A 16,811-nucleotide genomic window follows, 5' to 3' on the forward strand; every position below is an offset into this window, starting at 1 on the left:
ACTTTGTACTTGGGGCAACTCTTCCAAATATGGCTGCCTATAGGATCAATCCCACCGAGACTAAGGAGATTCAGAGACAAGTGGAAGAACTCATGGATAAAGGATATGTTAGAGAAAGCATGAGTCCTTGTTCGGTTCCTGTGATTTTGGTACCAAAGAAAGATGGCACGTGGAGGATGTGTGTTGATTGTCGAGCCATCAACAAGATAACGGTAAAGTATTGACACCCTATTCCTAGATTGGATGACATGTTGGATGAATTATATGGTGCTAATCTATTTTCAAAAATAGATCTTAAAAGTGGTTATCATCAAATTCGAATGAGTGGCTCGTTATGCCGTTTGGCCTTACAAATGCACCAAGTACTTTTATGAGGCTAATGAATCATGTTTTGAGAGACTATATTGGAAAATTTGTTGTTGTATACTTCGATGATATCCTTGTTTACTCAAAAAGCTTGAATGATCATATTTTGCACGTTAAAATTTTTTTGTTTAAACTTAGAGAAGAGAAGCTTTATGCCAACTTCAAAAAGTGCGGTTTTTGTCTAGACCAAGTCAACTTCCTAGGGTTCTTAGTTGGAAAGAATGGAGTACAAGTTGATGAAAAAAAGGTAAAAGCTATTAGAGTGTAACGACCCGAAATTTTCTACTTAATTTAAGATCGCTACTGTATACATACCATAAACATTGAATGCGGAAGACTTCATTTAAATTCCATAAAACATAACCTTTAACTTAAAAACACAGCCATGGACTTACGTGTTTCGAAAACATCTTTAAAACGACACAACAAAAGACCCGAAATAAAATAAATAAGCGTTTAAGTTTAAAACATCCTATTCTATCCTAAGTCTAAGAAAATGAATACCACTATCCTATGCATGTGCCATGATCTCGAGTTGCGATGCCGTCGTCAGCCGTACAGGAATGCCTTGCCTTAACCTGAAAAATGTAGTAGCACATGGCTTGAGTATTTAAAGAAATACTCAGTAAGTGACCCCACTATTGGGGTTAAATGCAACTATCACATGCAATAAAATGATGGGACCTATCTTTCGTTTCGTTTCATTTCGTTTCATTTCTTTTTCGTTTCGTTTCGTTTCATTTTTCCTACGGTGTAATCCTAACAGGTAATCGTGGATGTGTACCATATACTCTACACGCAGCCCATACGTGCGAGTATGAGCTCACCAGCTAGTTTGCACACCGTTGGGCCACTGTCCCTATCTGGTGGGCATGCTCTGGGGGCCCACCGGGACCCGTTAAAACTAAAACCGTCACGGCAGCGCTATGCAGGGCATAACGATCGTTGTCCTGCCATTTGGATGTACGCGTCCGTACCCTCGTGATGGGATAGGGGTATCCCCCCAAATGCATGATCACACAATATGCATGAGGTCCCACTAGTCCTACAGTCATCATTTAATGAACATAACCCCGTGTCACGTTTTCATGCTTACATGTCATTCTCATTCTCATTCTGTTACATATCATACATATTCCTAGCGGGCTTATGTATCATGCAATTTACCGTATTTCATGTCATACAATTCACATATAATAACATAACATAACATAACATATAGGAAGCATATCGATCCTCAGACAATTCACACATATCAATATATATGACACGTGCAGAACCACAGGGCACGTGTCAACATCAAATATAACCTTGCCGATAGTAAGGTCACTTACCTGGCTAGCTTAAGTCGTTGTCACGAATATATCTTTAACGAAAGTTTGATTCCGTCCTTTGAAATCTGGGTCAACCTATATGAGCCCATGACATTAGTTTCGGGTTTGAATTCTACAAAATTATTTCTCTAATTTACATTGGTTCATTGTTAGAAGTCTTGAAATGTTATATATCTATAATTATATTTTCATGGTTACTAATTTACATTGGTTCATTGTTACTGTGGTATAAAAAGTAGGTACAACTTAGTTATTCTGAGCTTTACTGTTCTCTCTATTTACCCTCTATATTTACCTTTCCTTTCATATTTAGTTTGTGGTTTTTAATTCCTTAATCTCTTTTTTTTTTTATTTGTTGCCTTTTAATTCTGTTCTCATGTATTCCAAATTTACCGTGGATCTCTATTTCTAAATCTTTCGTAATCTCAGTGTTTCCTACTTCTATCTGTTTCCTATTCAGAAGTTTTCTTGGTCATTCTATCTCTAATCTATTCATATTTAATCTAATATTACTAATATGACATGATTGACTAGAATTGTATAAATGATTTGACATTTAATTTCTAACTAAAAGATGGATCATAGTAATAATTCAACAACTATAATTGGTTGTGATTTCTAAAAAAAGATAGGATAAAAGAAAATGAAGATTTAATACATACCTTATTGATCAGATCTATCTTCACGTAAATCTTCAGCAAACCTCAACTGGGTAAATGTTTTTTTTTTTCTCAAGTAAATCTGACAATTATTGTTTTTCTTTTTCTGTTTGCGGTAACTGTTACTTTTTGGCGTTAGGATAGGTTGAGGAGAGACAATTGTGGGAAGGGATGAGAGGTTAGTGGAGAGAAGTGGGGAAATGTTGTTTTTATTTATTTATTTATTTATTTATTATTAATATTTTAACTACCTTATTATAATTATTTTTATTTGTTTTTTTATTTTTGGCTGTTACATTATACCCCTCTAAAAGAAACTTTGGTCCTCGAAAGTGTTTTAATATTAGAATAATTCGGGTTCTTATTCTAAGAGTTCTTTGTTAAGTCTTCAGCTACCACTAAGTAGAAATTTTTAACAAAGTATACCCTAATCCATATGAGTCATAAACATTTATTCGCATGCATCAAACTTATCACTTGGTATTCGTAGAAACTTTGATTTCATATAAAGTGTCTTACTGGATAGTTACATATTTTAAATCTTGATTCATACTCTAAAATTGTTTTAATTCCCTAAAATCTTTCATACTTACCCCTAGTATCATAAATAAGTCTCATATAATTTTCATATAGTATTTTGAGTATCTTAGGATTTTGTAAATGTCATAGAATTTTCATAAGGGTCTTTTGGTCATTTACCAACCCAAATCTTGGTTTAATTCTTCAACATATTCCAATGGTCTTGTAACTTTGTGCAATCTCTTTACACCATGACATACGGCTCCCCATCAAATTTTATATCACTTGGAGGTCACTTTGGTCATATGCTAGTGGTACATAAATACAAGGATATTTTAGTCATTTTACACCTACACTTGGTTTAGCCCGTTATCATAACCTAATAGTCACCAAATTTCGTACATAACCTTATCATGTCATATTGAGTCTTCTTCTAAAATTTCATGGACAACATAATTTATCTAAGGTTTGTGGCTCAGGCAGTTCATTGAAATAAATGTTATGTGTACAATAACGTTGGAAAACTTACCTAGTTCCTCACTTTTTTTTTCCATGATTCCATCTACTAGATCAATAGTTTTACTAGTTTGTGATTTACATTGTTCTCCAAATCAGATTTTCTACACTTAGCTAAAGGTTCACTAATTGACCCGTTTGTCCATACATCCTCAAAATCTCATTTTAAAATACGGGATCTCCGCCTACACTAGAAAATTGTGGGTAAAACTCCAAAATGACACTTTCTTTTGATCTAAATTTTTCCTCTCCTTATCATTAAAGAAAGACAACGAAAAATTTCAGGGTAGAAACCTTCTCAAGAATTTCTCTTAAGATTCGAACCCATAGCTGATGATAGAACTAGAATAGATATTTTTTTTGTTTCCTACTCACAAGCACTCATACCTTTGTTTCTCGATCAATCTCTAATTCTAATCTTCCTCCCCAATCAAATATTATGGTGCCGGTATAAACCGAAATTTCGTTATAATCCAATTCTGACAGGTAATAGATACCGGGGCTTCGCAATATTTGTCTGATCACAACTCTGTATAGTCCATTTACTATAGAAGTTCTCAGGGAATTCATTAGAGGAATGTTTCCAATTAACATTGTTCGTTCTCTGTATTTTTAATAATTAAAAAGAAAAAGAGTTGTTTTTCTTTCCACATTATTGTTTGTATTTGTATCGTTTGTAAGTGTCCACTTGCTTTGGTTCGTCATTAAGGTCTCATCTTTGTAGATGAATTCCATATACAAATTTGCCTATTTTGCCATACAAAATCAAGAAATTTGTAATATTTTGTCTCTTTCGGCTACCTACTCCAATTCTAGTATATTTGTTTTTTTGGAGTGAAAATCATGACATGAAACTGGTTAAAAACTCCACCCTAACCCAATGCAAATTGAATGCACTGGTAAATCACATAGATCTACGAACGACTTCCTGTATTTGGTTTGTTGTCAAGCTAGAGTTTGAGAATTTGGTAACTTTCATTGGAAACATTGTCAAATAGGCTTTTCTCTTGGTATACCTTATCTAGTACAACCCAAAACTAATGCTCCTATAACCATAACTCCTATAACCATAACGGAAAGACATCACAACCCTTTCAATGCCTTGTACTATGAAGAATGGGCTTAACAAAATTCTCTTATAAAAATTGGTATTATGTAAGCATGGTGGATATCCTCACAAGTCATAAACTTGGGATACTTGAAAATCAAACTTAAAATGACAGTTTTGAAACTTTAACTATAGTAATACCTTTTAACCAGGTTGACATTGCTATGAAAAATTGATTGGTAATTTTCTACAACAATTTGTTTATGTTGAGCTTCTTGAGTGCATTCGTATACCTTAAGGAGGATTACCACAAAACTTCTAGTTGATTTAGAGACAATGTCCCACTCTAATCCTTGTGTGTCCCCCACCCAAGTTCATCTTAAATCATGGTTTCTTAAATTTAAGGTATCTTGATAATCTCAAATCTCATACCGTAGTCCCTCTCCATATACCTCTAAAATCTTGACCATGATCGTAATGTCTCGTCCAAACTATGGTTCGATACTTTTAAATCACCTCACAACTTCCCTAATTGGTTGTATTATTATTATTATTATTATTATTATTATTTATTTTTTAATTTTCAGCTCGTATTAAGGCACGAAAGTTTTCTACATCTGAGTACTTCCAAAGCTCATCTTCCATCAACGACACTTATGTCATTTACCAATCAATTTAAGTATACATGTTTTAAACTTTTATGGTCTTAACTCAATTTTTTTTTCTTACTGATACTTTAATTTCATCTTTACATACTTCAAAGTTATAAAATTCTCTTTCAGACACTACCACTTTTAATATCTATAGTATATTATAGGATATTGACATCTATCAAGCTTCTTAGGTCATTTTATTTCATCTAAAACTACTTACTCTTCCGTATACATTGTTACAGTCCTCCCCATCTCTATGGTCATAAGACTGTGTAGTTTATCTATGTTCAAGACGTCTAACTAAAACATATGATCTTGCTTAGCAAAATCATTTTCACGCATACACTAACATTTAGTAGCTTACTAAAACTATAGCTACTCATTCACAATAACAACCTCAGTAAGTCAAAACATCATCAATACAACAATTTACATTCACATTCAATCAAGGTAAAACATAACATATTCTACATTTAATATCAATGTAGAATTAAGGCAACAATAATGCAGTAAATTATAACACAATCAATGGTGTAAAAGTCCAATTATGAGTTATATTTTATAATGACCAAGCAATAACAACATACACAATCAACGACATTTCATTTTTTTTATCTTAAGCAAGACATACCTGACGGAGACGGGGCATCAACGGTGGGACCATGGAACATGCCAAGCCTACATCGTAGGCTAGTCTACAAGATCTATAACCTGGCTCTGATACCAACTGTAACGACCCGAAATTTTCTACTTAATTTAAGGTCGCTACTGTATACATACCATAAACATTGAATGCGGAAGACTTCATTTAAATTCCATAAAACATAACCTTTAACTTAAAAACACAGCCATGGACTTGCGTGTTTCGAAAACATCTTTAAAACGACACAACAAAAGACCCGAAATAAAATAAATAAGCGTTTAAGTTTAAAACATCATATTCTATCCTAAGTCTAAGAAAATGAATACCACTATCCTATGCATGTGCCATGATCTCGAGTTGCAATGCCGTCGTCAGCCGTACAGGAATGCCTTGCCTTAACCTGAAAAATGTAGTAGCACATGGCTTGAGTATTTAAAGAAATACTCAGTAAGTGACCCCACTATTGAGGTTAAATGCAACAATCACATGCAATAAAATGATGGGACCTATCTTTCGTTTCGTTTCATTTCGTTTCGTTTCTTTTTCGTTTCGTTTCGTTTCATTTTCCCTACGGTGTAATCCTAACAGGTAATCGTGGACGTGTACCATATACTCTACACGCAGCCCATACGTGCGAGTATGAGCTCACCAGCTAGTTCGCACACCGCTGGGCCACTGTCCCTAGCCGGTGGGCATGCTCTGGGGGCCCACCGGGACCCGTTAAAACTAAAACCATCACGGCAGCGCTATGCAGGGCATAACGATCGTTGTCCTGCCATTTGGATGTACGCGTCCGTACCCTCGTGATGGGATAGGGGTATCCCCCCAAATGCATGATCACACAATATGCATGAGGTCCCACTAGTCCTACAGTCATCATTTAATGAACATAACCCTGTGTCACGTTTTCATGCTTACATGTCATTCTCATTCTCATTCTGTTACATATCATACATATTCCTAGCGGGGTTATGTATCATGCAATTTACCGTATTTCATGTCATACAATTCACATATAATAACATAACATAACATATAGGAAGCATATCGATCCTCAGACAATTCACACATATCAATATATATGACACGTGCAGAACCACAGAGCACGTGTCAACATCAAATATAACCTTGCCGATAGTAAGGTCACTTACCTGGCTAGCTTAAGTCGTTGTCACGAATATATCTTTAACGAAAGTTTGATTCCGTCCTTTGAAATCTGGGTCAACCTATATGAGCCCATGACATTAGTTTCGGGTTTGAATTCTACAACATATTTCTCTAATTTACATTGGTTCATTGTTAGAAGTCTTGAAATGTTATATATCTATAATTATATTTTCATGGTTACTAATTTACATTGGTTCATTGTTACTGTGGTATAAAAAGTAGGTACAACTTAGTTATTCTGAGCTTTACTGTTCTCTCTATTTACCCTCTGTATTTACCTTTCCTTTCATATTTAGTTTGTGGTTTTTAATTCCCTAATCTCTTTTTTTTTTATTTGTTGCCTTTTAATTCTGTTCTCATGTATTCCAAATTTACCGTGGATCTCTATTTCTAAATCTTTCGTAATCTCAGTGTTTCCTACTTCCATCTGTTTCCTATTCAGAAGTTTTCTTGGTCATTCTATCTCTAATCTATTCATATTTAATCTAATATTACTAATATGACATGATTGACTAGAATTGTATAAATGATTTGACATTTAATTTCTAACTAAAAGATGGATCATAGTAATAATTCAACAACTATAATTGGTTGTGATTTCTAAAAAAAGATAGGATAAAAGAAAATGAAGATTTAATACATACCTTATTGATCAGATCTATCTTCACGTAAATCTTCAGCAAACCTCAACTGGGTAAATGTTTTTTTTTTTCTCAAGTAAATCTGACAATTATTGTTTTTCTTTTTCTGTTTGCAGTAACTGTTACTTTTTGGCATTAGGATAGGTTGAGGAGAGACAATTGTGGGAAGGGATGAGAGGTTAGTGGAGAGAAGTGGGGAAACGTTGTTTTTATTTATTTATTTATTTATTTATTATTAATATTTTAACTACCTTATTATAATTATTTTTATTTGTTTTTTTATTTTTGGCTGTTACATAGAGAATGGCCAACACCCACAAATGCAACGGAGTGGGATAGGCCTGAGCTGTTTTAATGCAGTAAAAAAGGCCAATCATGTTCTTTAGTGAAAAGCTTAATGGAGCACAACTCAACTATCTGACTTATGACAGAGTTATATGTACTTGTGAGGGCTTTGCAAGTTTGGAACATTTTTTTGTGGCCAAAAGAGTTTGTTATTCATACGGACCATGAAAGTTTGAAGCACCTCAAAAGCCAAACAAAGCTAAATAGGAGACATGCTAAATGGGTGGAATTCATTGAGACGTTTCCTTATGTAATCCATTACAAAAAGGGGAAGGATAATGTGGTCGCAGATGCATTATCAAGAAGGGAATGAAGACCTTGATTTGAGGACAAATCCTTTTAAAGAAAGGGAGGATGATATGAATTCAACTGTTGACCCTTTGCATGTACCCGAAGAACCGATTACAAGAAGCAAGGTTAAGAAGATTCAAGAGGCCTATACATTGCATCTTCAAAAACTAGCTAGTGTACAGGTTGAAACAAAGACTTTTGAGCCCAAAAATCTTTATAGCATTAGCATATCAAATCAAGAAGATAATGGAGTGGCTGATATTGAAAAGTAATTAGAAGACTTGACTTTGGTAGTTGAATTACCAATTAAGACAATTTATTAATGCCTTATTCTCTTCAATTTGTATTTAATAGCATTTATTAGTGATTTGTGGTTGGTGGCTGAACTTTATTATGTTAGGGTGTAACGACCCGAAATTTTCTACTTAATTTAAGGTCGCTACTATATACGTACCATAAACATTAAATGCGGAAGACTTCATTTAAATTTCATAAAACATAACCTTTATCTTAAAACACAGCCATGGACTTACGTGTTTCGAAAACATCTTTAAAACGACACAACAAAAGACTAAATAAAATGAATAAGAGTTTAAGTTTAAAAAACATCCTATTCTAGCCTAAGACTAAGAAAATAAATACCACTACCCTATGCATGCGCCATGGTCTCGAGTTGCGATGTCGTCGTCAACCGTATAGGAGTGCCTTGCCTTAACCTGAAAAGTATAGTAGCACGAGGCTTGAGTATTTCTAGAATACTCAGTAAGTGACCCCCTATCGGGGTTACGCAACAATCACATGCAATGAAATGATGTGACCTATCTTTCCTTTCGTTTCGTTTTGTTTCGTTTTCCCTACGGTGTAATCCTAACAGGTAATCATGGACGTGTACCATATACTCTACACGCAGCCCATACGTGCGAGTATGAGCTCACCAGCTAGTTCGCACACCGCTGGGCCACTGTCCCTAGCCGGTGGGCATGCTCTAGGAGCCCTTATACCGAGACTCGTTAAAACTAGAACCGTCTCGGCAGCGCTATGCAAAGCATAACGATCGTTGTTCTGCCATTGGATGTACGCGTCCGTACCCTCGTGATGGGATAGGGGTATCCCCCCAAATGCATGAGCACACAATATGCATGAGGTCCCACTAGTCCTACAGTTATCATTAATGAACATAACCACCTGTCACGTTTTCATGCTTACATGTCATTCTCATTCTCATTTCTTTACATATCATACATATTCCTAACGGGGTTATGTTTCATGCAATTTACCGTATTTCATGTCATACAATTCATGCAGTTACATTCAAATATTCAATACAAACAAGCCATAATCGTTCAAGGACCACACATCGTTACATGCATTACACATCACATCAGACTAAAAGCATACATTCACGTTCACATAACTACGTACTTAAGCACAATAATCTAGCATACAATGCATCATATCATAAACAAGTTATAACGTAAACACTTCATAGTCATATCGTTTTCTCACTTACCATAGCCTTAACGTTCTTATACCTATCACAGACATATCATTACGTAACGTACCTTAGTCATATCATCACCAGAACGTATCATAACGCCATCGCTCTATCAATCTATCACAAACCTATCCCTTTCTACCCATAACCTAACCGTATTCTTTCACCAATCTCTCCTATCCATAGCACTCCGGTATGTAACCTAACTTTAACGTTTCATGAACGTATCTTACTCCTATCGTTACATTTCGTTTTGTGCATCCTTCTCGTATCCTATCTCAAACATCTCCTAGAGCACATCGTACCATAATTATTATCATACAATCCACATATTATAACATAACATAATATATAGGAAGCATATCGATCCACAGACAATTCACACATATCAATATATATGACACGTGCAGAACCACAGGGCACGTGTCAACATAAAAAATAACCATGTCGATAGTAAGGTCACTTACCTGGTTAGCTTAGGCTGATGTTCCGTCGTTATCCTTAATGAAAGTCCATTGAAATCCAAGTCAATCTATGTGAGCCCATGACATCAGTTTCAAATTTAACTTTCTACAAAATTGTTTCTCTAATTTATGTTAACCCATGTGTTATACTTCATGCGAACGTTAGAGTCTTTGCTTGAGTTAGGTCTTGAAATATTTATATATGTTTGTTATAGTATTATTTTCATACAAACCATTTAATACTCATTAAAATTTCTCAGATATTCTATTTTCTTTGATGGTGTTTAATACCTTTTTAACATTTTCCAGATAATTTTCAATTATATTCACAGACTCTCCCTGTCTCTTACTGTGTTTTCCTTCTTTTAATTATCTCTCTTACTTTGTAGATGACTTTTAATATCATTAAATAAAATAAAAGGAAAACTACTAACCTCTTCAAATGCAATATCTCTTACTAGCAAAATATCTCTTTCTACCAAAATATCTCTTACTAGCAAAACTTAATCTGAACCCTTTTTGTGCTTGTTTTTGCAGGAGAGAAGAAATTCTGATCAGTTAAATCGGTTTAATCCTTTCTTTTTATTTTTGTTCGTTACTTTTTCAATTAGGTTGGCAATTACTTCTGGCCAATTTAATCGATTCATTTTGTTTCTGCTATTGATCATGACCTATCTTTCTAAGAAAATTGCTAAATAAAACTAAATAATTGGATAAAAGAAAAGGAGATGTGAAATATAACTTACCGAGAAATCTCAAATCTCTCTCCCATGTAAATCTTAATCATCTCTATCAACCCATCTCCTATAAAATTGATGTGAGGCATGTCTGTTTTCTCAAATTTGAGAGATTATTGGGGAAGTGACTTACAGGAGAGAAAGGAGGGAATAATGTTTTTTTTTTATTTACTTATTTATTATTATTATTATTATTATTATTATTTTTACATAATAATAATTTATATTTGTTTATTTATTTATTTTTGGGCTGTTACATAGGGTTACCTTTTTGACCTATTTAAAGGCATGTAATACTCATGTTTGTGATGATTTGTTGAATACAGAAAAAACCTTTGTGTTTTCTTGATACCCTTTTAATGTTATTCTTTTTCAAACCTTGCTTTAGGTTTGATGTCTAAACAGATTCATTGAATTAGTTTTGATCAAGCTAATTCTAGAATGAATTGTCTTTGTATCTAAGAGTGACCATCATAGATTCCAAGTTCGATCTAAGAGTCATTCATCTTCTAACCAGCTCTTAGTTGGAATCAATCCGTTAAGTTAGCTTTCTCTGTGAACGTTTTGCAAAGATTCTAAAAAGACCTCTAGCTTTGCAAATTCCAGCATTGTAGGCGCTTATCAGAAAACTTCATGGAAGGGGTTTCAAAAGTAGTGCCACGGGCCGATTCTCATGAGCCCTTACTTATTAAAACTTGAAACATAAAAAGAGAAAATAAAAGGACAGTAGAATTTTATGTTAAAAATAGCACATACATACATTTTATTTACAAATTTAAAATAGACTTTGAATACATCGTGCTGGACAAACGAAACTAACTTAAAACATTTGAACCGTTGGAATATGGTGGGCTCTGTGGTTTGCTCCAGATTTGAGTCCATCCTCGACCGATTCCTTCTTATCACCTAAAATACATAATAGAATAGAAATGAGTACAAAGGCTCAGTAAATAACCTACTTGTAGGCTCTTAATCATGTCTTTAAGGTATATAGGGTACCATATTCTTTCTTGTCATGTTTTTTCCCTTAATCTGAAAACTTAGGCCCTTAGGTGATGTTCTTCGGTCTTGCCCAAGGACCTTGGTCCTAGTGATATGAACCAAGAGACATCAATCATACAATATGCTTCAATGAAGATGTGAAGAAAATATTGTTGAAATTATCAAAAAATATTTCAATTCATGTCACATTGAAGAAGAATGAAGTTTCATATCATAAATTTTGGGTGGATTACAATTGAGAGTTATTGTATTTCATTAATGTATTTTAAGACTTTTAATTTACTTTAGGTTACAATAACATAATGGTTAATTATAGCCATTCAATATGAATGTTACAACTCTTGGAATGCCTTTAGTAGTTTCATTTTGAGGCTATATAAAGCCATGTACTATTTGTAGGCAGACTTGAAGATATAGTAAAAGGAGCATTTGTGCTTTCTTTAGCCAATAGCTAAGTTTCTTTGCAATTCTATGTAGTTTAGGTTGCATGTAGAATCATTCAAGCTCGACATGATCAATCTTGCTTGTGGAATGATTCGAATCTCAAACAAGTGTTCTTGCGTTGAGATATTTGATTAACAAGAATCATTCAAGCTAGACATGATTGATCTTTCTTGTGGAGTGATTCGAATCTCAAACAATGTTCTTGCCTTGAGATATTCGATCAACAAGGTAATCTGAATCTTACTCTCCTTGTAGTGGTTCCTTATCTTATCATTTGGTATCAGAGCTTCAGGCTCAAGATCGGATATATGTTTCCTTTGCGTTTCTTTTCAATTTGATTTTTATTTATTTTTATTTTTTTAGTTTTTAATCGACCAAAAATAAAAAAAATCCAATCTAGGCCCTACAAAATATATATATATATATATATAATTAAGAGGTCAGAATGAGAGCTTGTAGTGATTCCTTATCTTATCACCTAGGTTTTGAATTTTTAACCTTGGTTCTGATCTAAGGGTCATAGTTCTGAGGTTGTGAGCTCTTAATTATGAGAATTTGGATCTTGAACCATGTTCTAGTCCTTATCCTTGGTTCTTAGTTTTTATCCTTGTCGCTAGTTGTTCTTGATTCTTGTCTGAAGTTCTTGTTCTTATTTTTTGTTCGTTCTTGTTCATGCATTCTAACCAACACAATCTGAACTTACGTCCAAGATTTCATGCATTTTAAGTACGTAGTGATATGAACCAAGAGACATCAATCATACAATATGCTTCAATGAAGATGTGAAGAAAATATTGTTGAAATTATCAAAAGATATTTCAATTCATGCCACATTGAAGAAGAATGAAGTTTCATGTTATAAATTTTGGGTGAATTTCAATTAGAGTAATTTATAGTTATTGCATTTCATTAATGTATTTTAGGACTTTTTTATTTACTTTAGATTATAATTACATAATGGTTAATTATGGCCAATAAGTATGAATGTTACAACTTTTGGAATGTGATAAGGCAACCCTAATCCTCAGCCCAACGATCCAAGCTTTTGTTGAAGCAAGAACCCTTGAATCAAAGTAATTAACACCTCCTTATAATAAATTTGGATCAACCCAGAGATAAGGCTAGATTTAGATTACCTCTTATGATTGAAGATCTAGAAGCAACTTGATCAAACTTGATCAAAGCTTGATTGAATGGCTCGGGTGCAATTCTACCACAAGAATCGCTTGAAACTTAGAAATGGCAAATATGATGCTCGGATTTCTAAGGAAAACGTCTTAATTTGAGATCTGAATTACGTTCATCCACGAATCTGATTTTTACATAACATATTGTGAATAGTCTCCCGACAAAAGACGTTTGTGGCCGGGATTCAATCCCGATCCCTTTTAATCTCCACAAAAGACGAAGTCAATTTTGACCATTTGACCATTGCAAAATGAAAACAAAAAAAGAACAAAATATTTCAACAAATGTTGATATGTTTGAGTGGCTAAAGAAAAAAACTTGAAATTTATTGGGCTTCACTTGTGTAGGTTCAAACCTTGTTGTTGTCATTTTAAAGTTTTCCAACTTCAACCGCGCAAATATTCAATTGTCCTTCGTCAATCATTTTAGCTTCTATTCAATTGTCCTTCGTCAATTGTTTCAGCTTCTAATTCTACAAATGATGGTTGAATCGAGCCGATCCAATTTTGTAGATGAAGAATGATTGTCCTCGTCAATTGTTTCAGCTTCTAATTCTACAAATGATGGTTGAATCGAGCCGATCCAATTTTGTAGATGAAAAATGAATGTTTGTTGAATCTTCTTCACCTTGAATCGTGTAATAGATCCAGTTGAAACATTTGGAACACCGTGATTCTTATCAGAATGCCTTTAATAGTTTCATCGAGCCGATCCAATTTTGTAGATGAAGAATGAATGTTTGTTGAATCTTCTTCACCTTGAATCGTGTAATAGGTTCAGTTGAAACATTTGGAACACTGGGATTCTTATCAGAATGCCTTTAATAGTTTCATCGAGCCGATCTAATTTTGTAGATGAAGAATGAATGTTTGTTGAATCTTCTTCACCTTGAATCGTGTAATAGGTCCAGTTGAAACATTTAGAACACCGTGATTCTTATCAGAATGCCTTTAATAGTTTCATCGAGCCGATCCAATTTTGTAGATGAAGAATGAATGTTTGTTGAATCTTCTTCACCTTGAATCGTGTAATAGGTTCAGTTGAAACATTTGGAACACCGTGATTCTTATCAGAATGCCTTTAATAGTTTCATCGAGCCGATCCAATTTTGTAGATGAAGAATGAATGTTTGTTGAATCTTCTTCACCTTGAATCGTGTAATAGGTCCTGTTGAAACATTTGGAACACCGTGATTCTTATCAGAATGCCTTTAATAGTTTCATCGAGCCGATCCAATTTTGTAGATGAAGAATGAATGTTTGTTGAATCTTCTTCACCTTGAATCGTGTAATAGATTCTGTTGAAACATTTGGAACACTGTGATTCTTATCGGAATGCCTTTAATAGTTTCATTTTGAGGCTATATAAAGTCAGTCATGTTATGTTTGTTGTATTTGTAAGTAGACTTGGAAAATATAGTAAAAGAAGCATTTGTGCTTTTCTTTATTAGCCAATGGCTAAGTTTCTTTGCAATTATATGTAGTTTAGGTTGCATGTAGAATCATTCAAGCTCGACATGATCAATCTTGCTTGTGGAGTGATTCGAATCTCAAACAAGTTTTCTTGCTTTGAGATATTTTATCAACAAGAATCATTCAAGCTAGACATGATTGATCTTGCTTGTGAAGTCAACGAGAAAACCATAGTAAAAAAAAGAATGAAATTGGAAAAAAAGGAAAGAATGTGAGTTGTTTGGCTAGAGTTGAAGAGGTTAGAAGGGCAATGTTCTCACAAAAAACCATCTTTGTACTTGTGTACAAGGAAGGATGTTTGGTCTCTAACGATAATAATTTGTCTTTGCCTAGTATGTTTCAATCTATTTTACAGGAATTTGATGACGTATTCCAAGATGAAGTCCCTAAAGGACTACCTCCCATGAGAGGTATTGAACATAAAATAAACTTCATTCCAGGGGCAGTAATTCTTAATAGGCCAGCTTATAGAGCCAACCCAACTGAGACTAAAGAAATTCGAAGGCAAGTAGAGGAGCTTATGGAGAAGGGCTATATACGAGAGAGTTTGTGATATGAACCACGACCAAGGAATTTCCATACCTCAAGGTCCAGCCAAGAAGCTACAACAAACCTTATACAGTTATATTCAAGCTATGGTGAGCTCATCAAAGGAAATTCTAGAAGACGTTGGAGACCTCCCTTATATGTTATGCAAAGTTGAGCTTCAAGACAGAGATGAATTAAATGCACTTTAAGTTGCATTTAATGAACTCCGCTGAATTTATCAAATAGTCCAAGGATGACTAATAAGCACATTTTATTATTTGCATTATTTAATTATAGTTTAACTATTTGTTGTCATATTTAAGCTAGTTTTAAATATAGGAGTTAAGGTTATATTGTAATCTACATAGGTTACTATATTCCACTATTAACTAGCCATTTTAATATGGAGGTTATGGGTATTTCTCATTTACTAGCCCATTTAATTTTGGAGTTATGTATCACATAGGTTAAGATTTTTAAAGGCTATATAAAGCCTTCTTTTCTTTGATTAGATATCAGATTTTGGAATTAAGAATAGAATTTCTATTTTAGCTTTGTTGAGAGCTAAACTTTCTTTGCAAATTCTTGTGTTTAGAACTTGCATGTAGAGTCATTCAAGTGGTATTGATCACACCTCTTGTGGAGTGATTCGAATCACGAGTTTAGAAACAAGTTTTCTTTACTCTTGATCTTGATCATCGAGGTAATCCGTTCCATACTTTCCCTTAGGTTGATTCCATATCATTTTGGTATCAGAGCTTTAGGCTCAAGATCGGATATATGTTTCATTGCGCTTATCTCTTTTAATTCTCTTATTATTATTTTTTTCTCAGTTTGTGTAGAATGTTCATATTCTAGCACAAAAATATATAACAAAAAAATATATATATATACATTTTTTTTATGTTCTTTAAAGTGTTAGATATGGATCTTATCAACACTTTATTCTTCTTTAAGATCTTCTAAATCAATTTTCTTGTTGGTAAATTGATTAGATTTTACCAATAAAAAAAAAAAAACCATTGAAAGAAAGAAAGCATATTGATGTTAAATGTCTTTCTTTTTTCCTCTTGATTATTATATGTAACTCTCATATGTTACTACGTCTAAATTAGTCCTTAATCATTTTCTTTCTTTAATTCGTTTCTTTGTCGTTATTCGGATTGCTCCTTCAATACCCTTGTTTATGTGTTGAGTGTGTTGTCTATTCACTTTGAATAGCACTTAGCTCTATAACATAGCTTGTCTCACATCCCAATTTGTTTTTTTTGGAGTGATTTGTGTGTGCTCAATTGTGAG

General features: G+C 33.8%; 1 long non-coding RNA gene across 1 annotated transcript; it reads right to left on the reverse strand.

Annotated features, from left to right (window-relative positions):
• Positions 1–744: 744 nt before the first annotated feature.
• On the reverse strand, positions 745–2,462 carry LOC147785368 (uncharacterized). Its single transcript, XR_015415472.1, has 3 exons — positions 2,363–2,462; positions 1,701–1,775; positions 745–944 (listed from the first exon to the last, which is right to left on the reverse strand). It is a non-coding gene; the product is annotated as an uncharacterized LOC147785368 (long non-coding RNA).
• Positions 2,463–16,811: the final 14,349 nt, after the last annotated feature.

Source organism: Cucurbita pepo, unplaced genomic scaffold (genome assembly GCF_057944985.1).
Source record: "Cucurbita pepo subsp. pepo isolate OVF unplaced genomic scaffold, ASM5794498v1 scafford_18, whole genome shotgun sequence".
Classification (NCBI taxonomy): domain Eukaryota; kingdom Viridiplantae; phylum Streptophyta; class Magnoliopsida; order Cucurbitales; family Cucurbitaceae; genus Cucurbita; species Cucurbita pepo.